The 25,865-nt window shown below is 37.2% G+C and overlaps 1 protein-coding gene and 1 pseudogene across 2 annotated transcripts in view; one reads left to right on the top strand and one right to left on the bottom strand.

Annotated features, from left to right (window-relative positions):
• GPC5 (glypican 5) overlaps positions 1–25,865 on the bottom strand; it is a gene marked incomplete at both ends in the record, with an annotated part of 1,421,492 nt that overhangs the window by 1,317,635 nt on the left and 77,992 nt on the right. The window lies entirely within an intron of this gene.
• Positions 10,043–11,026, top strand: LOC308420850 (vacuolar protein sorting-associated protein 26A-like; annotated as a pseudogene). Its single transcript has one exon. The product of its transcript is annotated as a vacuolar protein sorting-associated protein 26A-like (transcript).

Genomic DNA, 25,865 nt, shown 5'->3' with positions numbered 1-25,865 from the left:
TTACTTTTGCTGTGGTATTGAAGACTGCAGAATCATGTTGAAAAGGGAAGTCATAAAAGGCTTCTATGACAACCCCTACTCCCACCCCATTCCAAAAGAGTAAAACCATAGTCAGGCAGCCATCAAAGGGAACTCCTAAAACTATAGAAAGGATGCTGAAGTACAGCTCTCTACAACTGATGGTTTCTGTTAGGGCTGCAGGTGGGGAAGCATACAGCTTTCTTAAGGGGATGGCTACTGGGAGCTTGACCATGCCATTAAGTATATGAGTAATACAAATTGGACTTGGTTTTGACAGTCTTTCTTTCTTCCATCTTTCTTTCTTTCTTTCTTTCTTTCTTTCTTTCTTTCTTTCTTTCTTTCTTTCTTTCTTTCTGGTGGAGCAGATCGAGGTTCACAAGGCTAGAGACACACCAAGGAAGATTTAAATAATAAATAAAAATATTACATTGTTAAAACAAATCAGTAACTATCAGATGCTCTCTGAAGTCATGTTGGTAGTATAGGTCTATAAAACCAGCACTGAGAAGGTAGATTCAAAAAGCTGTCTTAAATTTTATCATTAATTCCAAACCATCCTGAACTACAGGTAGCTTGTGTTTGTCTGTCTATTTCTCCTTGCTTGTCTGTGTGTTTTACATTTAAAAGCCATCTTCATTGAGGTATTCAGAGTTCTTACCAAAGGAAGAGAAACAGGCTATGGAGTGGGATAAAAGGTTTAAGTTCTGGCTCCCTTGATTGTAGGTGCTGACAAGTCTGAGCTCAGAAATGTTAACCTGAGGCTGGAGCCCCTTTAGGGATTGGTACTGCAGTCCTGCAGCATGGAAGCTGGATGGCTGTTGCTCTTAAGAACCTGCACTAATTAAATAAGGCCAGCAGTCATTATGGAAGGTAAACTGCTTTAGTCAAAAATCTACCAATTTAAATGTTAATCTCACCTAAGAAATCCCATCAAAGCAACAAGAGTGCTGTTTACCCAAACATCTGGGCACCAGAGACTAAATGAACATATGGTGTAGGAATGTGCACCCCAAATAGAAAGTACAGTATGAGTGGAAATTAGGAGATGTTGTGATGTGTGCTCTCCAGACTGTTCATTTTATCTCAACATTTTGCCTTTTATGCTTTCTTTTTTCCTGCCTTGGTGTTTTTTTTTTTAAATAACAACACTTAAACTATCATCTGGATAGTAGCTACAAATAAGCAAATATCCACTGGTATTAGAAGCAGAAAATGCTCAGAACATCACATTTACTAACAATTATTAGTAAAAGTCATACATAGAAAAATTCCTTCTATCATATAAAGAAGTCATGAATATTTATTGCAAAAATACTTATATTTATAAAAACCATTTTTCTGCAATATTCTTTAATCTTTTAATCATTTTTAAAACACTCTGGTTATAAGTTTTTTTCAACTTCAAGATGTGGAAGTAAGTTTTAGTTATTTCTTTAGACTTTGTTTCTATATTTTCATAAACTAAGAGAGTGTTACTGCCTTATTGATCTCTCATCCTTCCAGACCTTAACACTGTTTTATATACTAGAAGAATTGTCTTAAGAGGGAAAAGCAGATCAAGACAAAATATTGAGAGATCAAACTGTGTTTCAATAGAATGAGGAGAGTCATTCCTAAAGCCCAGAGGGGGAAATGGAGCAAGATCAATGGCTTTGGACATTAAATAAAGAAGACAAAAGTATGGGTTTAGCATTACTATTGCTATACTCTTCTTACATTTTCTTCTCATTCTTAAATTCATCTGTTTTGTTGGGAATGATACTTAGGAAATTCTATTTAAATTAACAGTATAATTCCTCATTTTCAAAGAGTAATCAAATTGCTCCTAAGAGAAAAATCAAACCCACTGAAGCTTGGGCTTGTGAGTCAGAAAACATTGACTGCAATCTGCTACTTACTCACATAGTTATTTAAGGCAAAGGAAACTCAGATGTACCCACCCTCTTCTTTCTCTTGTGGGGTTGTAGTGAAGTTTTAAATGAGGGAAGCTATGCAAAGTTTCAGTCTCAAAGTAACTCAAACATTAATTTCCTTCCTTCAGAAAAAAAAAATTCCATTTACAAAAGGAAAGCAAAATGGAGAGCTGTAGCTGGCCTGAAAATGAATGAAGACTTCATGCATTTGTACATGCCTTAAAAAATGTTCCACCACTGAGCAGAGATATGACTTCTTCTGAAAATTTTTGCACCAATAGTTTTATTATTTTTAAATTAACAAATTTTTATTAGTTTTTTAATCTGAAAAAGAAATGGTTAACATTTTAAAATTTCCTGGGGGTTGGGGTTGGTCCAAGAACTCTTTTTTAGTATTTCTGTTCAATTTAGAAGTTTAGAACTTTTAAAAATTTAAGAAGCTAACTTTTCAGTGTCTGGAATGAAGGGTAACTTTCTGAAATCTTTTCTAACATACTGAGAATATTAATTTGTGTTTTCTTAACTGTGGTGAATTCATCAATATAGTTCACTTACTGAACTGGCCTGGCGATCACAGAAAATATCTTGTTAATAATGAAATAACTTAAAATACTATTAGATTGATTTTGTGTACATGTTTTACATCAATATTAATGGAAATTGAACTATTTTTGCATTCCTGCTAGCAATCTCTCTGTCCAATTTTTGAGATATGAAGAAATAGTGCTTAGAAACCTATTTCTGTGTTCCAAAGTGTCTAATATTCACTGAAATAAAAGACCTTCTTGTGGGCATCAAAAGACAATTGATTATAAGTTCCTCTAGACCTGATAGTTTTTTAATTCACTTGGCTGTTTAAACAGGTAGGGCTAGAAATACAAGTCTGTCAACTCTTTTACTGGAGTACAGAGTTTGCTTTCATTAGTTATTCTTTCCTTCAACTCATATTTTACTGGTCTTTATTTCTTTCTAGAAGTTTTAAGTAGTGGAAACTCCTCTAATACTTTTGAGGAGCTTTGCCACAAACATAGGTATGCCTACTTGGATTACATCCCTGGCTCTGGATTTCCACTGCACCCCTCTGCTTAATCTATATTTATTCCCTCTACGTTCTTAGACTTCAACTCTATTTCCATTAAGTTTTTATTAAATTATTCTTGTTGAATACAAAAGTTTTCATGATTGCCTACCCAGTCTTCCAGAATGCACCTGAGGCTAAAGCATAAACATACATGTCCAGGGTCACAGTATCAAGGGTGAGGTGTTAACTTCAGAGTCTCCTATAATACTCTACAGCTTCATTTCCTTACTTGGAAAATACACATAGCATTATCATTTACATAATTAAGACAAAGATTACAAGAGACGATATGAAAATAAGAAACAGCAAGTGCCACACTATTAATCTTCATGCCTCAGGTAGAGATGTTGGGGTCATAGTAGTGCTTGTATGAAGAGATACAGCTTTTAGTCTGTGAGCTTGATACATAGTATTCTGACTGAATCACTTTAATCTGTGAGCTTGATACATAGTATTCTGACTAAACCACTTCCCAAGGGCCTTGAAACTGTAACTTTGAGTTTCCACACCTTCCTTGCCAGATCAAAAAGTCACCTTCTATAAGATTCACTAAAGAAAGTAGATCATAGACAAACACTAAGGAGTGACTGGATCATAACTGGTTTGATGCATTGGTCAATGATGGGTTCATAATTTAATGGCACTATTGGGAGGTGATAGAAGTGGATATTGGAGGAAGTAGGTGACTAGGAGCGAGCTTTTGAGTGGTAGCTTCAACTTTGTCCCTCCTTCTCTCTTCCTCTGCCCTTTCACTCCTCTATTCCTTCATTCCTTTCTTCTTCCTCTTCCCCTGCTCTCTCCTTGTTATTCTGAGAGAAGCTGCTTGCTCTGATACATGCTCCCATTGCCAATAGTTTGTTTTACTTCATATCTAAAATAATGGATCCAAACCAATCTTGTACTGATACTTTTGTAATATGCAATAAATCTTTTCCCTTTTAAACTATTTCTCTCAGACATTTTGTTCATAATGACAAATAGCCAGCTAACATAGACAGAACATATAATGCTTCTTTTCAATCACTGTGACTAAAATAATCAACAGAACAATATAAGAAGGGAAAGATTCATTTTGTTTCATGAATTGAGAGATTTCACCTGTTTTCTTCACCTCATGCTCTTGTGCAAGACACCATGCCAGCTGGGCATACATGGCAAAGGTGAATTATATAAATATGAGCACATATAACAATAGACAGGGGCCAAGTATGAGTGAGATGCTGATACTTCACTGGGTCTTCTCTATCTCTCTCTCTCTCTCTCTCTCTCTCTCTCTCTCTCTCTCTCTCTCTCATTTTTTCTTTCCTTCTTTGCACACCACAGTATTTTGAGCTGTAACATCCACATTTATAAAAGCTCTTTTCTTCATAATTCATCCTCCATAGAAACCCACTAACAAGCATATCCAGAGATACTCATTACCTGTCTCTTCGGTTATTCTAAATCCAGTCAATATGACACTGAAGATTAACCAAAAGAGATAGATAGATAGATAGACAGACAGACAGACAGACAGACAGACAGACAGACAGACAGATAGATAGATAGATTATAGACACATAGAGAGATGATAGATCAATGTATGGTACAAGATACTCAGACAGACCATTGAATCAAGTCTCCTCTCTTGAAATATAGGCTGATAATGCCAAGCACAATTTCCAGATGATACCTATAGTAAATAGGCAACACAATCTATGTGTATCAGCTAGGAAATGTGAATGACTAAATTATTTGCTACTTTTCTTAAATTCAAATTAATTGGGCATTCTGTATTTTTCTTTACATACAATTCTTTTCAGAATTACCATCACATATACTATATGTATCAAATAGATTCTAAAAACAGAGGAGTCAGCAATATAAAATACCAGATGGTCATGTTGACAAGCCAAGGTTCTTGCCCAGGAAAAGGTGTTTTTCTACCTACCGAATCTGCCACTATTTATCAAATATTAAGTAAGTTCTATATGTATGGTTGTGAGGAAAATAGCATTTTTGTTCATTTGGATCTACTTTATTTAGAAAAATTAAAAACAGTGTCAGTAGCCATCAAACTATAAATCACCCTCTCAAGAAATATAACTAAGGGAGGAAAGAAAATCCTTAGTGATCTAAAAGTCTGAGTACTACAAATGGAGGACAGGAAAAGCAAGTAAGCAAAGACCTGAAGTAAGAGCAAGGACACAACCCAGGGGGACACAGGGAACACATGGAGCACAGTCAGACACCAAGTTTACAGAAAGTCAATGAGTAAACACACCTGTGAAAAAGATCAGAGTGGTGAGGCTTAGACAGAAAATGAACAAAACTCTCTGGCTGGAAAGGGTGAAGTTTAAAAGGCCTTAGGAAAGATAAGAGACAGAGAAGGCAGAAAGCTGCTATGCAGATGGCAACCCCCTGGTGCTGCCTCTGAAGGATAATAAAAGATAAGCTTGGTGGGGGAGGGGGGGAAAGGGAACCAGAGAGCACTAGAATACAAAGTGAACACATATCAGTGCCATTGTCACTCACGTGACTCAGCGGGGCAGCAGGATCAGGAAAATAAAGTCAAAGCTACTGTAAAACATGTGCCAAAAAATAATAATAATAAGTAACAGAAAAACTCCTGAAATGATAGGCTAAGGAAAGTTAAATGCTCAGTGAACTGCTGAATAAGGATGACATTGCAAAACACTAAGTATTTGCAGACTTACAGGAGATGCATGTGGGTGTTTGTGTCTTCTTGCTGGAGATTGGACTCTTTTCTGCTCATTGTTTTTCCTCCCTTTTGATGTATACTGATTTCCTTGCTCAGGACTCAAGGATCTCCAAGATCTAGGCACATTTACTGAACATCATAACAAAACACCAATGCATTGAATTTAACCATGTTGGACAGGAACTGAATGAAAACCAGAGCAAACAGTAAAAACACACCAACCAACCACTTCCTGTTGCTGGATAAAAGGAAGAATCCTGTTTACCAAGGAAGGACTCCAGCACTACCTCTATCTTGTCCTACTTCCTCCAAGCATGGCTTCACAATGTCCAGATGCAGCCAACTTTGTTGTGTTTTATAAAAAAGAAAAAAAAAAAAAAAAAAAAAAAAAAAAAAAAAAAAAAAACGCCAGGGATATGTTTGGTGGAGTTGAGGTATGGTGTGGGGAAGGGGGTACCTCTGCGGGCCCATGCTGGGGCATCATTTCCCCCTGAGGTACAAGCCACACAAGGAGTGTAGGATAGAATAGAGTTTATTTAGGGCATGCTGAGGTCAGTTAAGAGGGTAATAGAAACAGAGAAAGGCAAAGGGGGGAGGGGGACGAAGGAGAGAGAATGAGAGAAAGAGAGGTGGGGGAAAAGAAGAAGAGGCTATCCATGAACACATGGAGGAGGGAAGAAAATGGGGAGAGAAGAGACAGATGGGTAAGAGGACAAGAGGGCAAGAGAGTGAGGACGGGGCAAGCAGCCCATTTTATAGTGAGTCAGGCATAACTGTGGGGTGGAGCCCAGAAGAAATGCTAACAAACTCTATCTCCAAAGTATTCTTTACTCCCCTTCCATTTCATGTCCTGTAAAATTCAGATTTCCACTTATTATGGATGCCCTAGATTGTAACAGAAGCTTCGTAATGACTTGGCTATGCTTGGTGGCTGCCACTTTATCTCACTCATGCTTTTCTTGTCTAAGGGTTGTCCTCTTAAACTAGAAATGATTATTTACCTAGGACATTCAGCAAGCTGATATTGTCCCAGATTTCCCAGTCCAAATATTTTGTTTGTCTGTTTGTTTGTGAGATCATCTCACAAAATTCACACACAATGTAGCCAAGAATAAGTTGGAATTTGTATTACTGGGTAGGATTCTTGATTGGGGCCATTTTCTCTAACAGTTAAAATTTTAAAGGCAAGAAAATATTTAGAATGTAGCCAGGAATTGTGCTGCTTGGTAAATTAGTAGTTGTAGGTTCTCCTCTAAGGTCTTCACTAGCCCTGGTTAGTCAGCTAGGTTCCTAGTACCAGGCATGTTTTCCCTCTTGTTGAGCACACCTTAAGTCCAACTAGAGATCACTTGGTTACTATCAGGATTTGCTTGCCCTGATTCCACCTAGTAACAAGGAGGAAATCCTGCCATGCTTTTGTTTTAAGCTTTCAGGCATTTGTCTCAGGTTTGGAGGTGAGGATTATGTCAGAAGTTTACCACATTGGAAGTTTGTCATCTTTATTACTTCCTTGTAGACTCCCCCCATGTCAGTCTGCTAACCAGAGGTCTGACTAACTCCTGTACTAACTTCTGTGTCTCCTTCTCCTGAGTGCTGGACTACAGGCATATTATGCTCACCAATCCCAGTGTAGTGTTTTTCTATGGATCAAGCTCAGAACTTCTTGCATGCTAGTTAAGTACTTTTGTAATTCACGCTACACCCCATCACTAACCTGTACCTTGTCATCTCCACATGGCCCTAGCTATACAAACCACAGTTTACACACCAGTCAAGACAAAATTCTTGCCTTCTGCTTCTTCAACAATCTGTCAGATAATGGCTTTTAATCTTAGACTTGGGCGTAGCAAACTCTCTGTTCAGTTCAGTTTGCTTTTCCCCCTATTGTTCATTCAGCAACTCAGTAAGCTGTCCCACTCCCAGCTTCCCAAAGAAAATCTGGCGTGATACTACCAACTTATACTCTCATGGTTTTTAATCAAGCTAGAAGATCTCTGAGACTCTCCTGAGCTACAAGGTGAGATCCTATCTTAGCAAAAATCAGGCCAGTCATCATGATACATAGCTTTCATCCCATCACTTAAGAATCTGCAGCAAGAGAAGCCCAAGTTGCAGGTCCAGTCTAGTTTACCAAGTAAGACTTTGTCCTTAAAAACAAGCAAACAAACAAACAAGCAAAAATGTCCTGGCCCCAACAGAAAAGAAAGTTAAAGGCAGCAAGCAATAGAGTAAAGCCCAGGGTGTTAAGTGACATTGCAGAAGGAAGAGTGCCAGATCCCTGTGACTAGAAACAACTAGTAGAGATAAAGTGGATGACCACTATGACAGAGTAGGTGAAAGACTACAGTGGAAATTCTGACAAGGAGAAAACCCACAAAAGACACCCACTGACTTCCTTAAAGTGTTTATTTTCAGCCTCCACTTTCCTGACCACTGAGTTTCCAGTACATACTACCTATTGAGGACTCATTGGGTACATATGCTTAGGAGGGTAAATGCATACTCCAGTTATTGAATCAAGCTAAATTAGTTATTAGTGGTTTCCAAACCATAAAGAAGAGCAAAGGTTTTTAAATAACTTAAATATGCCATCATTGTTGCTTAATAAATAAAGACATGTTCAGCCAAATTTTTAAAAACTATTTGGGAACTAACAAATTTGGCAAACAATATTATTCTAGGGCCTTTTTATTTGTACTAGAGAATTTACTGGTAAATGAATTATGATGCTGATAAAAGGAAGCATATTCCATTTCTGAGCCCAGTAAAACACTTGACACAAATAGTATGCATAAAGATTTTAAAGTGTGTGGGCAAAAACACTATTAAAATGGCTCAAAGCTACATCCATAAGGAAAAGTGCTAAGAACAATTATAAATGATCACAAATCTTATTGGCTATAATAAGCATTATTCCACAAAGGACCATTATTGGAAGTACAAAATGCAAGTACATAAATTATTTTTGATGTATGTATATGAAGAAAAGCAATGAATATTTGAATATTGAGTAAATGGTTGAGAAGGTTAATTGATAAAGAAATGCAAAGGATTGGAAAGGTGCTCAGTGGGTATAGTGACTGCTCTACAAGCAGGAGATGTGGAGTTTAGATCTCTAGTACTCATGTGAATCCTGAACTATGATATATCTCTGTAACACAGACTTGGGAATAAGAAAAATTGATGTGAATGGTTTGCCAGTGGAGCTGAGATGCTGAGGTCTAGAATCTTAGAAATCCTGTAAAAAGAAATAGGGATAGAAAGACACTCACAAGCAATATGAAATGCCTCGGTATGACCCTAACTAAGCAAGTGAACTAACTGTATGACAAGAACTTCAAATTTCTGAAGAAGGAAATTGAAGAAGATCTCAGAAGATGGAAAGATCTCCCATGCTCATGGATTGGAAGGATCAACATTGTAAAAATGGCCATCTTACCAAAAGCAATCTACAGATTCAATACAATCACCATCAAAATTCAAACTCAATTCTTCATAGAGTTGGAAGGAGCAATTTGCAAATTCATCTGGAATAACAAAAAAAAATCCTAGAATATCAAAATCTATTCTCATCAACAAGAAAACTTCTGTTTGGGAATTACCATCTCTGACCTCAAGCTGTATTACAAGGCAATTGTGTGAAAAACCGCATGGTACTGGTACAGAGAAAGGCAGGTAGATCAATGGAACAGAATAGAAGATCCAGAAATGAACTCTCACACATATGGTCACTTGATCTTTGACAAAGGAGCTGAAAACATTCAATTGAAAAAGAACAACCTCTTCAACAAATGGTGTTGGCTCAACTGGCAGTCAGCATGCAGAAGAATGAAAATAGACCCTTTCTTATCTCCTTGTACAAAGCTCAAGTGAAAGTGGATCAAAGATCTCCACATTAAACCAGGTACACTGAAACTATTAGAAGAGCGAGTGGGGAAAACTTTAGATAGACACAGGGGAAATTTTCCTGAACAGAACACCAATGGCTTGTGCTCTAAGATCAAGGATAAAGAAAAGGGACTTAATGAGATTGTAACGTTTCTGTAAGGCTAAGGACACTGTCAAGAAAACAAAATGGCAGGTAACAGATTGGGAAAAGATCGTTACTATTCCCACATTTGATAGAGGTCTACTATTCAATATGTACAAAGAACTCAAGAAGTTAGACTCCAGAGAATCAAACAATCCTATTAAAAAATGAGGCACAGAGAGTGGTCACATGTGGCTGGTGGCCTACGGTCACGTGACAGGCAGTGGGACACAGGTAACCAGGCTGGGAGTTCTGAGGGAAAGCTGAGTGAAGTGGGGAACCAGGCAGCCGTGACAATGAGCTTTCTTAGAGGCTTTTTTGGTCCCATCTGTGAGATTTGTGTTGCCCTTAATGTTGGAGAGACCAGGAAGATGGCAGAAATGTAAACAGAAGATGGCAAAGTAGAAAAACACTATCTCTTCTATGATGGAGAATCTGTCTCAGGAAAGGTTAACCTAGCCTTTAAGCAGCCTGGAAAGAGCTGTTAGAGCATCAAGGAATTAGAATTGATTTTGTAGGTAAATTGAGCTTTCAATGACAAGAGTAATACTCATGAATTTGTAAACCTGGTGATAGAACTAGCCTTGCCTGGAGAACTGACTCAGAGCAAAAGCTATGAGTTCGAATTTAGGCAAGCTGAAAAGCCATATGAGCCTCACATCGGTGCCAATGTCCACCTGAGGTATTTTCTTAAGGTGACAATTGTGAGAAGATTGACAGACTTAGTGAAATAGTACGATCTCATTGTTCACCAGCTTCCCACCTATCCTGAGGTCAACAACTCCATTAAGATGAAGGTGGGCATTGAAGACTGTCTGCACATAGAGTTTGAATATAATAAATCCAACTATCATTTAAAGAATGTGATTGTTGGAAAATTTTACTTCTTATTAGTAAGAATAAAAGTACAACACATGAAGTTACAACTTATCAAGAAAGAGATCACAGGAATTGGACCCAGCACTGCAACAGACACAGAAACAATCGCTAAGTATGAAATAATGGATGGAGCGCCAGTAAAAGGAGAATCTATTCCGATAAGATTGTTCTTAGCAGGATTTGACCCAACCCCCACAATGAGAAATGTGGACAAGAAGTTTTCAGTAAGGTACTTTTTGAACCTCATGCTTGTTGATGAGGAGGACAGAAGGTACTTCAAGCAGCAGAAGATCATCCTGTGCAGAAAAGCACCTGACAGACTGAGAAAACAGAGGAGGAACTTTCACCAGAGATTTGAATCCCCAGAATCGCAGGCATCTGCAGAACAGCCTGAGATATAAACAAGTGGAACAGACCAAGGAGTGCGAGAACCAGGCCAAGAAGAGAAGCTCAGCTGGTTAAAGATGGCGCAGCGTGGGGATGTCGGAACTCCATGTCTGCTAGTCTTCCTTACCCTAGAGTGCTGCGTTTGTTTTACGGTATGATTAAAGGTTCTTCGTGTGTATACATTTTAAAAAGTGCTTCTTGGAAACACTGGAGAATTCCTAAGCTGCCTTTTTTTTTGTTTTCTTTTTTACTGCACACTGATAAGCACTCAGAAGCATAAACATTGAGGATTCTCTTGTGAGTAGACTGGTGTTAGTAATTTTGCTTTTTTTATGCATAATGTTGAAATTCCTTTACTCTGTTTTCATGCTAATAATTACCTCTTATTCTCTATGTGCAAAAAACTTAAATATTTTTGTTCAAGTAAAATGAGAAAACCTGAGCAGCCCTTATGTCCTGCAAAGTTCTAAGACACGGCTCCTCAGTTTTTTTAAGAATTGTGTTTATTTTTACATGCGTATCAGAAACCAACCTGATGTTACGTGGTAGGTGCTTCTGGATCAACCATTTCACAGTCTCCTGAATTTTAATCTTTGGGGTCTCTGAGGTATATGAAAAGTGTTTACCCCAGAGATTCCATGGTGTCATCGTGACCCCCTTACCCATTATTAACCATTTTTGCTGTTACTTTCTGTATCATCATGAATGTTCTGCAGGGTGGAGCTGACACATTGGCATTTTAGACCTTGTTAAACCTGTATCATTTTTTCCATAAAGACTTTGAAACATGTGCATATTAATTTAAGGACTCTTTCCCATGTATATGCAAATAGTCCCCTAGGGATGAATGAGCTCGGGAGAACCAGCCAAAGCATATACAAGTGTCCATAGTTGGACAACTTCTTGTTAAATAGAATATTGGTTAGTTCAAACTTAACTTCGCTTAGTCTATATAAACAAAACAAAACAAAAGCACTAAATTCACACTGTTGAATTTCTCTGAAGAAGGCTGCAGTCAGCTTAGCAGACACACTACTGAGGCACATGGGGCAGGAGGAAGCCTGCGCTCTGGTGTGCGGGCCGCTTTCATTTAGGGCTTGTTGGTTTCTGCACCAGTATTCCTTCATACACCTCGGTACAGGTTTGTAAGTTACTTTCTGATGAAGCTGGACAACCCATCTTATGTTTGCTTAAACCTATTTTTACTATGATCTTTTATAAAATGACCACCAACTAGCCCTGGCCAAAGTTTCCACATACTATGTCCTGAAGCAGCTATTCCAAATGTGGATTTCTAAGAATGGTCATGTCTTCCTTCATGTAAGTGCCTGTTCAGAGTTTCAAAGTTTCAAAATGGCAAATATTTTCATGGTCACTTGCATGTATAATCTAGGAAATATTTAGAGATTTTGAAAAACAACTGTATTCATCCAGCCTCAAGTTGTACAACTATGATATATATATAATAAATTATTTGAAACAGAAAAAAATGGGGTACAGAGCTAAACCAAAAATTATGAACTGAGGAATATCAAATGGCTGAGAAGCATCTAAGGAAGTGCTCAACATCCATAATCATCAGGGAAATGCAAATCAAAACAGCCCTGAGATTCCACCTCACACCAGTCAGAATGGCTAAGATCAAAAACTCAGATGACTGCAGATGCTGGTGAGGATGAGAGAAAGAGGAACACTCCTCTACTGTTGGTGAGGTTGTGATGGTGTACAACCACTCTGGAAATCAGTCTGGTGGTTCCTCAGAAAATTAGACATAGTACTACCTGAAGACCCAGGTATTCCACCTCTGGGCATATACCCCCAAAGATGCTCCAATATATGATAAGGACACATGCTCCACCGTGTTCATAGCAGCCTTATTTATAATAGCCAGAAGCTGGAAAGAACCCAGATGTCCTTCAGTAGATGAATGGATACAGAAATTGTGGTATATTTACACAATGGAGTACTACTCAGCTATTAGAAACAATGACTTTACAACATTCCTAGGCAACTGGATGGATACAGAGAATATCATCCTGAGTGAGGTAACCCACTCACAAAAGAACAAACATAATTTGCAGTCGCTGATAATTGGATACTAAACCCAGAAAGCTCTGAATATCCAAGAAACAACTCACAGACCATATAAAGCTCAAAAAGAAGGAAGGCCAAAATGTGGAAGCCTCAGTCCTTCTTAGAAAAAAAATATATAAGTGCATAGCACCCTCTCAGAATGTGGTACGCCTAGACCTTAAATCATTAATAATTCAAGAGCTAATAATAAAGCCTAGTGGCAATCTTTGTTATTTAAAAATCATCATGATTAATCTTTACACAAACAGAAAATTTTGACTACTTCCATGTTATGTTTTGTTTTATATGTATTTTATGTTCATTGTAACTAGTAAGTATTCAATGCATACTACCAAACCTTTAAAAAATTAAGTACTGACAAAATATATCCATATAGTTTTATATAAAAATTCTTATAAAGTCTGTACATTTATCTCTGTTTTTTGAAATAAATGTGTTTAATTTAAAAATCTTTGCACAAACATATAAATGTATATACAAGGGTTCACTGCATACTACACATACAGAAGAAAAGAAAATCATTTAAATTAAGGAAAATAGTGTATGCTTACCTTAAAGATATTGTGATATATATATTTCCCTTTTTACCCTTAAACCATATTTTCCTCATCAAAAAAAAAATGTTTACATGAAGTAACATTTACATTTCATGAGCTAACTATCGAGATAAAGAAAATATGGACATATTTTGTACAAAAAAAATAGAGGTATCTGATTTCTCAATGAAGACAGTGATAACTTCTTACTTAAACTTCTTACCTAAAAAATAAGCTATTCTTACAAGAATACATGAAGGGGCCACAGGTCCTACAGGTACAAAATTATAGGACTTCCATGACTCAGGACAAGAACAGGAGATCAGAGAAGTATCCAGTATTGATAGTGTAACAGAAACCAAAGGTCTCATACCAGACCAATGAGTCACTGCAATGAACATTTGCAAACAAAGAACTGTTGATATAGTGTGGGACATACTGTGACACACTACATTTCCACAACTAGTATTTTTTTCTCTTGCAAAATGGTTTGTGGGGAGGGAGGGTCTTGCAAGGGTAGAAGGTGGGTACAAGGTGTGGAGAGTTGAATGGGATTGGAGTATATGATGTGAAATTTACAAAGAGCCAACAAGTAGAGATATCCAAGTTCTATTTGGATAGTTTTATTTCTCACATAAAAACCTATACATGTTTCAATCTCTCTACCACCTTCAGTTCACACGAAGACATAAATTTTGCAATTGAGAAAGGCAGCCTTGGAACAAGGAAGATGGCTGAGTGTTAAAAACACTTGCTATACTCATGAGGCCCAGAGTTTAGATTCTTGGAACCCACATAAATGCCAGATAGGTATGGTAGCCTTCCAGTAATTCAGGCTTAGGAATGTAGAGACGGGAGATCCCCAGAAGAAAAGTCTAACCACATTGATGAGTTCTGAGTTCATTTGAGAGACCTTGTATTATTAAATAAGATAGAAGAACAATCAGAAAGATTCTCATCTCAACCTTGGGTTTCTATCTACATGCATGCATATACACATACACATACATGTATGCTCACACACATGCAAAAGTGTATATGCGCACTCTTACAAGCACAAACACAAATGTAGGAAAAGAATATGACCCCAGCAGTCTCGGTTGGATTGTCTCAAGGACCCTCACTTCCTGCCTGTCCTTCTTTTACCCTGTTCTCTTTTATTCTGTTACTCTTTCAGAATCAAGACCAAACACTCATTTGCAGTTGCTCATTACCATCCTCATGACAATAACACATTCACAAAAAATAAAATAAGAACAGCAAAATACATCACCTCTCTTTGTCTAGCACTTATTCTAAAACTACTACATTGCATGGTTGCTCGGTTGGTGGTGGTAAGTTCAGAGAGAGCATTAACTAAGGGGTATTTATCCTGGCTTCTCCTTGTCTGGGCTCCAAACACAGCCAGAGAAAAAGAAACCTAAGTCTTCTCTTCCTAAGTTGTTTTTCTTTTTTCACCTCTCTGGGACTCTTTTAGGTCCCTAGACATAAAAGCTGGTATCAAAATTAGTCTTACTATGAAGTGCTATTTAAAGGTTTCAAAGTTTCCTTGAAAGAATTCAATGGGTTTAACAGTTAAAATTATTTTGCTACATTAAATTTTATTCAAATATATTGAAAAGGTTCAGTGAGGAGGGAAAAGGAGGTCAATGTCTATTTAAAACTCAGTCTGGCTTGAATAGAGAGGCAAATTGTAAATTGCAGGGTTCAGTTAGAAAGTAATTCAGTGGTAAAGACCAATTCATCATGAAGGAGCAGGGCTGGGATGGGAATTAAAATGAGCCCCGTACTTAATATAACAAGAAGAGAAAACAGGAGCAACTAGTGCAGAGTCTTCGTTACCCAGGTAACTATTTACAGGAGGAAACTGAGCATTATAGGGTCTTTGTTCAAAGAATGAACAGAACAGAAACATTTTACCATTTATTATAGTTAGAACTATGGGGGAGACTTATCTATTCTGAAAAGAACAAATCAATAAGAAAAAGTATCATCTAGGTGGATAGATGAATAGATGGATGAAGGGATGGATGGATGAAGGGATGGATGATGGGGGGGAGGGATCAAGGGAAAAGAGATCTGAGTCTATAAAGAAACAAGCATGTAAAGCAATTACTTCTCAAGGACAGATTTGTATTTCAAGTGAGAAAGTTGACCTGGCTTCTAGTATGGTCTAAGCCTCTGCATGGTACAGGATGGAAGATAATGACCATGGTGGGTCTGACCAAGGTGTCTGGGTGCTGACTGCATTAAGTAGTGAGCATAAAGCACGTTCTTGTTCCCTGATTTTAGAGAGACTTCTTAGATGAGTGTCCATAGGGAAAGGTAAGCACTATGTCACAGTAACCACAGAATATTCGGAAAAAGCAATCATTCAATGTTCACCTCTCCAACAATGGTTTCTCAACTAGGGCAATCTGTTTCCAAATTGTATAGTTTCTTTTTTTCCTTTAATTTGTCTTCAAATTCCCATGTTAACACTAAAATCATTGTATTTCCCAATAAAATGTATGAAAAGAGGGTGAAAATTTTCTTTTCATGGTTATAGCTTTTCTTACTCTTCTCCTAAGTCAAAACTGAAATATAAATATATTTGGAATATGTATAATATAATGAATATAGATACGTAAAATATATGAAAGTAATTTTATTTCTTAGATCCTTACCAAAATTTAAGGTTTCTTAGATTTTAGAGGTCAAATGAAAAGCTTATTACAAAACTCCTTCATATTTTCTTCAAGGAAGTGAAGCAGATGTTTCTTGGCCCTGCTTGATAAGGCTAAGAGATCTATAGTTCCTCTTGAAGACTCTGTTCAGGACCATATGTTGGATTATGTTTATGCAAATGCTAAGAGTGAGGGCTAAACGTTTGTGTAAGGGGAGACAGTGTGTACTAACTATCAATGCAGCTAGTCTCCAGTGTGCCTGTGCTTCCGAGCATACCATGTAACACTTAAAATTAATCTGTCAATTTAAAAAGTAAAGAAAAAACAAGCACTCCCTACATAAATCCAACATTCCTTACAATATTTTATTATGACAAACTTAAGGGAGAAAATGGGAATTATAAAGGCTATTCACTCAAAAGGGGAAGAGAAAGCATTCTTGACCTATAGCAAACCTAAATTTATTTTCATAGTTATCTCAAGTAGTCAAAGAAATAACTATGCCATGTATATAGACATATTCTTAATTAAAAACAAAGTGAGCTAAGAGCTGTTTTCATGCTTCCCAAGGTGGCCGAATTACTCAGATTTTGTAAATATTTGTGCTTGGCCCTTACTTCCTGTGATTTTATCAGACCATTCCTCAACAAGCCAAAGTGCTTTCTTCAATGCACCAAACACTAATGTAGGAAGCAAATAAAATACTGAGTGAATAACTAGGCAAATAAGTAAATAAATATATAGGTGTAAACATGTCTTAGAGAACTCCCTAATATCTATATCTATGTATATAGATATTATATACATATAGATATGTATATAGATATCTATATACATAGATATAGATATAGATGCAGTGTATGATCCAAAAAAACTAACAGAAAATAAATTGTCACTTTCTAAAAGAATAAAGTTAATTTAACAATGCCCCCAAAAGTAAATACATCAGGAAACCTATGACATACACTGCGCTCATGAAAAATATACAGCATTTCTATTATCTGTAATGCTGTTCTTTATTTCCTTGAATTAGACTAATCCTCAGAAAGATGTCCAAGTCTACATTAGTGTGTGTGCAGATCTGATATCCAAGCTGAAAATGTCAATGGGTAAGGTAAATGCAAAGCCCTTCACAGAGGGGATTTTAGAAGCCTAGCAGGTCTTTCCAATGGAAGCAAGTGCATAGCTCTCCAATCAGAGGTGTGCCCACAAAACTTTTTTATTCTAATATGCAGAAACTATGCAAAGCAATTGTGAATAAATCAAAAGAGAAGAATGTACTTTAGACCTTCCCACAAGACAGTACACAGTCTGGAGTAACACCAGTATAATCTAAAAATAAGAAATACCATGGCACAGATATGCATTACCTTTCTAGAAGCAAACAACAACAAAAGGGTGTCTCGTTTTTATACAATTTTCTACACTATTATGCATACAAATACTCTAAAGATAATAAATGAATTATTAAGTCTGAGTTAATAAGTCTGAAGGAGATCTGATATCTTCATACTTATAATATGTTCTGCACCTCACAAAAAGAAACATAGTTGACAAGATGGAATATCTTGTCATTGTTTTTACTGAGGAGATAGCAAGAGAGACAGCCTCTAAGATTAGGGATATTCTTTTTTTTTTTTTTTTTTTTTTTTTTTTGGTCATTCAAGGCTCAACAGTTAAATGAGAAGCAAACTGAAAGAAAGGTCTCTAGGCGCCACAAATTTAAGTCTAAATGCTTCTTCTACTTAGCCCTATATGATGATGATTAAGTAAACACCTGATAGAAAAATATGAAAACTGCACATAACATTTAAAATTAATGACAGGCATTCAGAAAAATGTATCATCTTTTGGTTGCAATGTCAGTGAACAATGCTAGATAATCACTTAATTCAGGCTATCATAGGGAACTAGGTACTAGAGTTTGGCTCATCCTTCAACTTTAAGTAGGTACTGGAGTTTAGCTTATCCTGCAACCTTAAGTAGAAGATATTTATGCACTAGTGTTTAACAGATTCCACAGTTTAAAAGGAGGTGTTCATGATAAATGGATAGCAGCCACACTTCTGAGTTCCTTTTGCCAAGAGCCCATGCCAGCAAAGAAGCCCTTAACACAAATTGACTTTATAATTTTATAAAAATCACCTCAGGCAAGCCCTAGTTACAGTTACATAGCTTTAGAATGGTAACACCACTTAAGTAGTGGTAACAATGGAGAAAGCAGTATTTACCAACCACAAAATATTGAATGGTCAATTTTCTTCCAGTTCACATGAAGGGAATAAGAAATTAAGGTCGGGGTTTACGTAAGATACCTGCATGATCATTAGTGTTTTAATTAACTTTCAGTTTCCTAGGAGTAAAAAACTGTTTGAAACATCAGAGACACTTATGACCATAGATTTAAAATAAACACACCCTAAGTCTCATATGAAGGCCCACCCAAAGACATTTTCTGAGGAACATGCTGAAATAAGTAATGTGTTCCAAATATATTCTTCACATGGCTAAGGGAGCCAGATGGTTGCTTAATGAACACATACAGAGAGAAGCCATGGTGATTAGGTACAAGTTTATACCATCACTCACCAATCCTTCTTCGCCTGATAGAAGAAATCCTACAATTTTGCATTCTGACTATTTTGAGATTTTGAAGAAAAATAATAACTGCAAAAAACAAATTCTTCTAACTAAAAATGTCACCTGGCCATTTTGAAATTCACATCTACTAGGAAAAAAGAAGAAAGGAAAGAATGGGTTTTGTTCGAGTAACTGATCCTGTTCACCAAACAAGAGTAAGAATGATTGAATGAGCTGACGGCTGGAAGAAGAAAGACTGCAGCCTATGTGATCCTCATTCATGCTACTGCAAGGCTGCAGCCTAGATCATCCCCATGCATCCTACTGCAAGGCTGCAACCTAGGTGATACCCATGATCCCACTGCAAGGCTCAGACTAGATTATCCCATGCATCTGACTGCAAAACTGCAGCTTAGGTAATGGCAATGCATGCTACTGCAAGGCTGCAGCCTAGATCATCCCCATGTATCCTACTGCAAGGTTGCAGCCTAGGAGACTCCCTGAAGCCTAGGTTGTCCCCACATGCCCTGCTGCAACTCTGCATGAACACTAATATGAGCACAGATGCTAAAGAAAAATGTCTCAGTTAAAAAGCCCTTCCTCCCAAAAATGAGGCTACTATCAAAGTGCAGGATGACCTTAGAGTTGTCCCAGAGTCACACACATCTATGACTCTGTTTCCCTGGCAGAAACAACTATTGCCTTTACTTAGTATGGCTTGCTACACTGGAATTATATTTCACTTGCATACATTTTGTATGGATAGATTTGTGGGTATAGCCTGTATTACGTGCATTTAGATAAACATATATATTACAACGTGTATGAGAATATTTACATCATACATTTGTTTCTTCATCATTTATTTCTATTCCTACTTTAATCCCCCCTTTAGTATCACACCATATATAGAGACATTCCTGACAGACTGTAATGTAAAATCAGAAGACCACATATCCAAACAGCAATGGCACTGACTCTCCATGAAGCATAGCAGACTGCTTGTCTCTGAGCAAGTAAAGAGCTGTATCAACACATCCTGGTTTGACACATAGGACACAGAATATATGACTCCCTAAATCCCCTAACACTCATAAACGTGTATCATGTGGTTTATGCTTCTAACCATACATGTTTATTTAATGCAATATACATATAATATATATGTAAATGTATAATGATAATGTAATATATTTATATTTATGCCCCTGACCATGAATGTTTATCTAATGTTCATACACACACACACACACACACACGGCGAAGTGAGCTAATATGGTTCTCTCTTGAGAATTTTCTTCAATAGAACAGATACTGACAGATACTGATATGGGATGGTTAATGTTGTAAAGAAAAAGTCTACAAAGAATAATGATAATAATAAGGTCTTTGATGTTGCCTTAATCCTATCTTTCTTAGAGTTAAAGATTTTCAACATCTTTTTCCAAAGTGAAATCTTCCCAAAATTTTCATCCATCCCATAAATATCCTTTATATTTAACAGGTAGAGTCAGGTATAGAGGTTAGTAACCAAAAGACACTATGTCAGTAAGAACTATTATGATAATATGAGCTAACGTGTTCTAAAAAATGCTGAACAGTAACTGAAAACAATGTTAAAGATCAGCAACACCAGTGACTGTGTGGTGTATGCAAAGCTTTCTTCCATGTTAAATCTCCACTCAAAAATGATTTTTGCAGGTCAAGGTATGGTGATGTGCACTTTTAATTTCAGTGCTTGGGAAGAAGAGGCAGGTGGATCCTCATTGCTGACCAGTAGGCTCACCTAATTGTGAGCCCCAGGTCCCAGGGAAACATAGTTCTTCAAAACAACAGCAAACTACCAAATCAAAAACAAGCTTTATTAGGTGGTAAAAGAGGAATAACCTCCAAGGCAGATGTGCACACATATGTTTACATAACTGCACACATGTGCACCTGCACACAATCACAAGCATATGTACACACCAATATATTCACACGAATACACATACAAACACTTTGATCTATCTTCAATTTGTCTTTTCTTTTGAAAATTAGTTATTTTATTCATTTACCTTTTAAGTGTTATTTCCCTTCCCCTACTCCTGACACTTCTATGAGAGTGCTCACTCACTTCTGCCTCACAAACCTAGCATTCCCCTATTCGAGGGCATCAGGCCTTCACAGGACCAAGGGCCTCTTCTCCCATTGATGCCAGATAAGGCCATTTTCTGCTACTTATGCAGATGGAGTCATGGGTCCCTCCACGTGTACGCTTTGGTTGGATTTTTAGTCTCTGGAAGCTCTGGAGGTCTGGTTGGTTGATAGTTTTCGATCTTCCAATGCAGAAACTCCAGCCAATATACCCTGATACACATCTAACTATAGTATTTGCTCAGGCATCAGTGAATTGCTCAGAAAATTTTTACAAAGGAACCATTTAGTCATAAGTAATGGATACCTGGGATGCATTTGGCAAAGGGGTTTAGAAAGTGGTTTCCTATGTTTTCAAGTGATGGCAGATCGACTAGTTCTTCCTGCTCATCAGTCTTTCTAAAGAGCTCTGTGTCCATGTGGTGAAGGACTTAACAGTGAATGAAACCACAGAAGAAGTAGAAAATCATTTGATTACTGTTCTATTTTTCTGCTTCTGTTGTAAAAGCTATCATCTGTTTTAGAATAAAAGCCCTGTCTTGTAGAGGTCTCTGTGGGTCTACAAATGAAGACATGTTGTACTTTATACAGCACATACACAGTAGGAACCTGAAGTAAGTCAAATATATAAATTATTGAAAAGCTAATAAAATAGGGCCCCCTTCCATAATCAAAAGATTTTAAATTATTCTATTTAGGACATCTGCAGTACTGACAAACATACATCTGAGCCAGAGACCCTATATACAGAGTAACGTGTATGGCTGTAACTTCCATAACAGCAGCAGAAAAAGGGTGAAACTTATACTAATGTACAGTTCTGAAAATGTATATAGTCTAAGGAATATATTCACATTATCACAAATTATTTCAGCCCTATTTTAAGTTCCACAGACAATTTAAGGCCCACAGACAGACATTCATTTTATTTCTTCTCACGTGGAATGTGACATTCTGTAAGGCAGAGGAAGGAGATTTGTTGATAGTTACATAGGTAAATATGTTTAAAGTAGAAAAAAATTCTTACTTGATTCAAACCCTGTAAAATGGCAACTATGTTTGGGACTGTTTCTTAGAACTTCCACTTAAGACTCTAAGTACAGTTCTATCCAAACTGCCTCATTAAAATGTCACATTGTCACCCAAAACAAAAAAATCCAAAGAGGTTATATTATTTGATTGTAGTTTTGATAACCTTACATATCATTCCACATTATCTCATGCTATATTTTTTTCTTTATATTCTCATCTCAGAATCCCAAGTGTTCTCATAAGGATCCTTCAAGGATGTTGTGTGTACATATGCCTCAAAAACACACATACACACACACTTTTAACCTCACTCAGCTAGGTAAATGTATGCTCTTGTTTACTCTTTTATTTAAGTCTTACATGCTCTTGCAACAAGATATAATTCACTTACTTTGAGATGCAAGTGACTGATAAGACTAAAATTCCAAGTATTTCTTTCCAGTAATTGAAGCATATTAATTCATTAATCTGAGATAGTTAAAATCATATTGTTAGAAAAATCCAGTTCTTGAACCCAATTCTTATGTATGGCTAATTTTAACTATGCAATTAGACTATCTCATCATCTGTGTATTGATTATACTAGGAGCAAAACATGCAAATGAAATAATGTAAAGCTAGTTTAATGATAGTATATTTTCTGAACATTAAAAACTAAGCATTTGTAATAATGACAAAGTATGGAAAGTAATATGTAGTAAATGACTGAAAACCAATATATGCTTTAAATAACTGAATGGTGAAACCATAACAGCATTATTCAAGTATAAAAATAGTATAGTTCCTATTTTAAATAATAACCACATGAATTTTTAATTATTATAAAATAAAACATTAGTAATATGAAAAAAGAAAGAATGTAACACAGTAGATAAAGAAGCAAAATAAAACCAGAGGGGACTGGAAACACTTAACTGATATTTTGTGATACAAAGTAAGTTCATGATGCTCTGCAATAAAAAAAATAGTGCAAAATACATCACCTATATATGACTCTTCCTCCATGGTACCTAGAAAAACTTTCTATACTAAAGAAATAAAAGTGCCTTAGAAAGTCTTGTGCAGAAAATAAGCACTCACTTTCTTCCCAGTGCAAACAAGTTAAATACACGGTTTTCGCATTCACTGTCAGTTTGTTACCACAAGCTACTACCAGTCAGTCTAACTTTGGTTTTTATCTAGACTACTAAGGACAAAAACACAAATATATTTGTCATCATGTTGGCCTGTGGTTGCTATTTTGCTTATTTCCTAGGCCCTTCCTCTACAGATGTCTTCTTGCCCTTGCCCTGGTGTCTGTCAACTGCTGAATAGGCATTTTTTCTGTTTTTTTTTTTTTTTTTTGGGGGGGGTGAGAATCGAAGGGTTTAGTTTTGTTGTGTTTTGAAGGTTTTGAGAAAGGGTATCCTTTATCAACATGTGCATTTTTTTTTTGGACAATATACCCTGTCTTAGTATAATCAAATGTCTATTTCCACATTCTAGATGCTAAACTATGGTGTAGGGGTGTGTATGGGGGTGTGTGTGCATGTGTGTGTGAGTGTGAATAAATATGTTTGTGCATATATAGAGAGGCCAAACAGCAATGTTGAGCATCTTTCTCAATTACTCTTCTCTTCAGTTTTTAAGATCGGTTCTCTTACCCAACCTGGAGCTCACCAATTGTGTTGTGGTGGCTGGCCAGAGACTTCCTGGATTCCTCCTGTCAGCCTTCCCACGCTTAGGATTACAGACACACCTCACAGTGTCTCATACAGGTGCTAGTGATCCAAACTCAGGGCCTTATGCTTCCATGGCAACCACATGGCTGACTGGTTTAAGCTCCTAGGCCCTGAACCCTTTCTAATTGTCACAGGTAACTCTGTGCTACCAAAGTCCCTGAAACACTTCACACAAATCACAATTTAATCTGAGTGTGTGTTTTCCCCCAAAAGTATTTTATCATCTCCCTAAATTCTCCATTATGAGTCCAGTCATTCATGGATGCAGTCAAGATGGAAACCAAATGAATCTCTTGGACAACACCCTTTCCTCAGGAGTGACCCCAGGCTTGACCAGAAAACGGTACCTCCAAAGCCAACCTCCCCCAAGTCCTCTCTCAGCCTCACTCTGCCACCCCATACCTGCCTTTCTAACTCCCAGACTAAACCATTCCAAAGGACTACTCTAGCACAGCTTACTCCAGCAGCCCCTCCCACCTGCTTAAGTCTTAGATTCAGCTCCCTGTGATCTACCACACTGGGGAACGTTCAATGGAAACTTTACAAAGTAAAGAAAAAGTTTTCAAATACATTTTCAGGAGAGTGGTGGTTCCTAAGGTGGGGGGATGAAACACTGCTTTAGCCGGTGTCCTCAGACTATATCTGTCTTCCACCAGTTGGTTGGTAGCCTAGCAACTGTCTTTGTTATTAATGTCCTTTACAGGATTTTGTATTATCCACAGATTCGGATATTCAATAGGGTCTCAAAATGTTTTCCAGGCTTGCCTGTCACGGGGGAACACATGCACACACAATTACAAATATATTTTTCTCTGGTACTAAAACCAAAGGTGGCACATGCCTTTAACCTCAGCATCAGGAGTCAGAGGCAGGTATATCTCTGTGAGTTTGAGGTCAGCCAGGTCACACAGTGAGTTCCATGACACCCTTAGCTACATAGTAAGGCCCTGTTTCAAAGAAAATAATAATAATAGTAACAGTAAGAAGGAGGAGGAGAAGGAGAAGAAAATTAAGGCATGATCATCACCCCCGAGGAAATAGGCCTACTACATGAACTTGTACTCTTCTTCAGATTTACTGTCTCACACAGCAACAACCGTCCTGTGACACACCACCAACATAGAGTAGGGCGCCACTCTCCAGGAAGTATTAATATGATTCTATAATCCCCATGTGCAAAACTCCTGGTGAATCCAATATTGCTTTTGAGATTAAAGTTCAGAACCCACAGCATGACAGGAATCACTGTCCCTCTGACTCAGCGAGTCATTTTTCCTCACTTACAATTGCATTCTTACATCCAACATATTCGTCTTCTACCTGCTGTTTGAAGAGCAGACTGAATTTATGCTGCAATCTCCATTTACGAGTCTCACCCTGACATCCATCGTTTGATTGACACCTGTCCCTTGTGCTACATTTGACTCTGTCTGTCTCAACTGGTGTGAACACAATAATCCTAATTCCCTTTCATGTGCCTTAATCTCTATACAATGTAAATGTCTTTAGGGGTCAAATACTGAAGAAAAGAAGAATGCCTTTTTATTTTTTCTATATATTCTTTTATTATTATTATTATTGTTATTGTTGTTGTTGTTATTATTGGATATTCTCTACATTTATATTTCAAATGTTATCCCCTCTTCCCCCCTGCTCCTATGCCCCCTCCCCTACACTTGCTTCCGTGAAGGTGCTCTCTCTCCCATTCACCCTCTCCACCTCAGTGTCTTGGCATTCCCCTACAGTGGGAAAAATGCACCTTCAAATGGACCAAAGGCCTATTCTTCCATTGATGCCAGACAATGTTGACCTCTGCTACATATACAACAAAATATTCAGTTTTAAGATGCCATTTTCTTTATTCTTGCTGAGCAATATAATGAATCCCATTCATTTTGTAATTAAGAGATCTGGGATTTACTCCTAAATATGTTATTTCATTTAGTAAAATTGGGGTAAAGTGGCCTTTCAGAGCTTTTATTCCCCCATCTTCAATATCATGTCTATGAAGAACAAAGATACCCAGTGTGTGAACGCCAGGATGCTGATATGCCAAGCATTCTTCCATACACAGGACAGCCCCAGCAA

The sequence above is a fragment of the Micromys minutus genome (assembly GCF_963924665.1).
Source record: "Micromys minutus genome assembly, chromosome: 5".
Lineage (NCBI taxonomy): Eukaryota > Metazoa > Chordata > Mammalia > Rodentia > Muridae > Micromys > Micromys minutus.
Note: the sequence above shows the minus strand (reverse complement) of the source record. Positions and strands in the feature narration are given on the sequence as shown.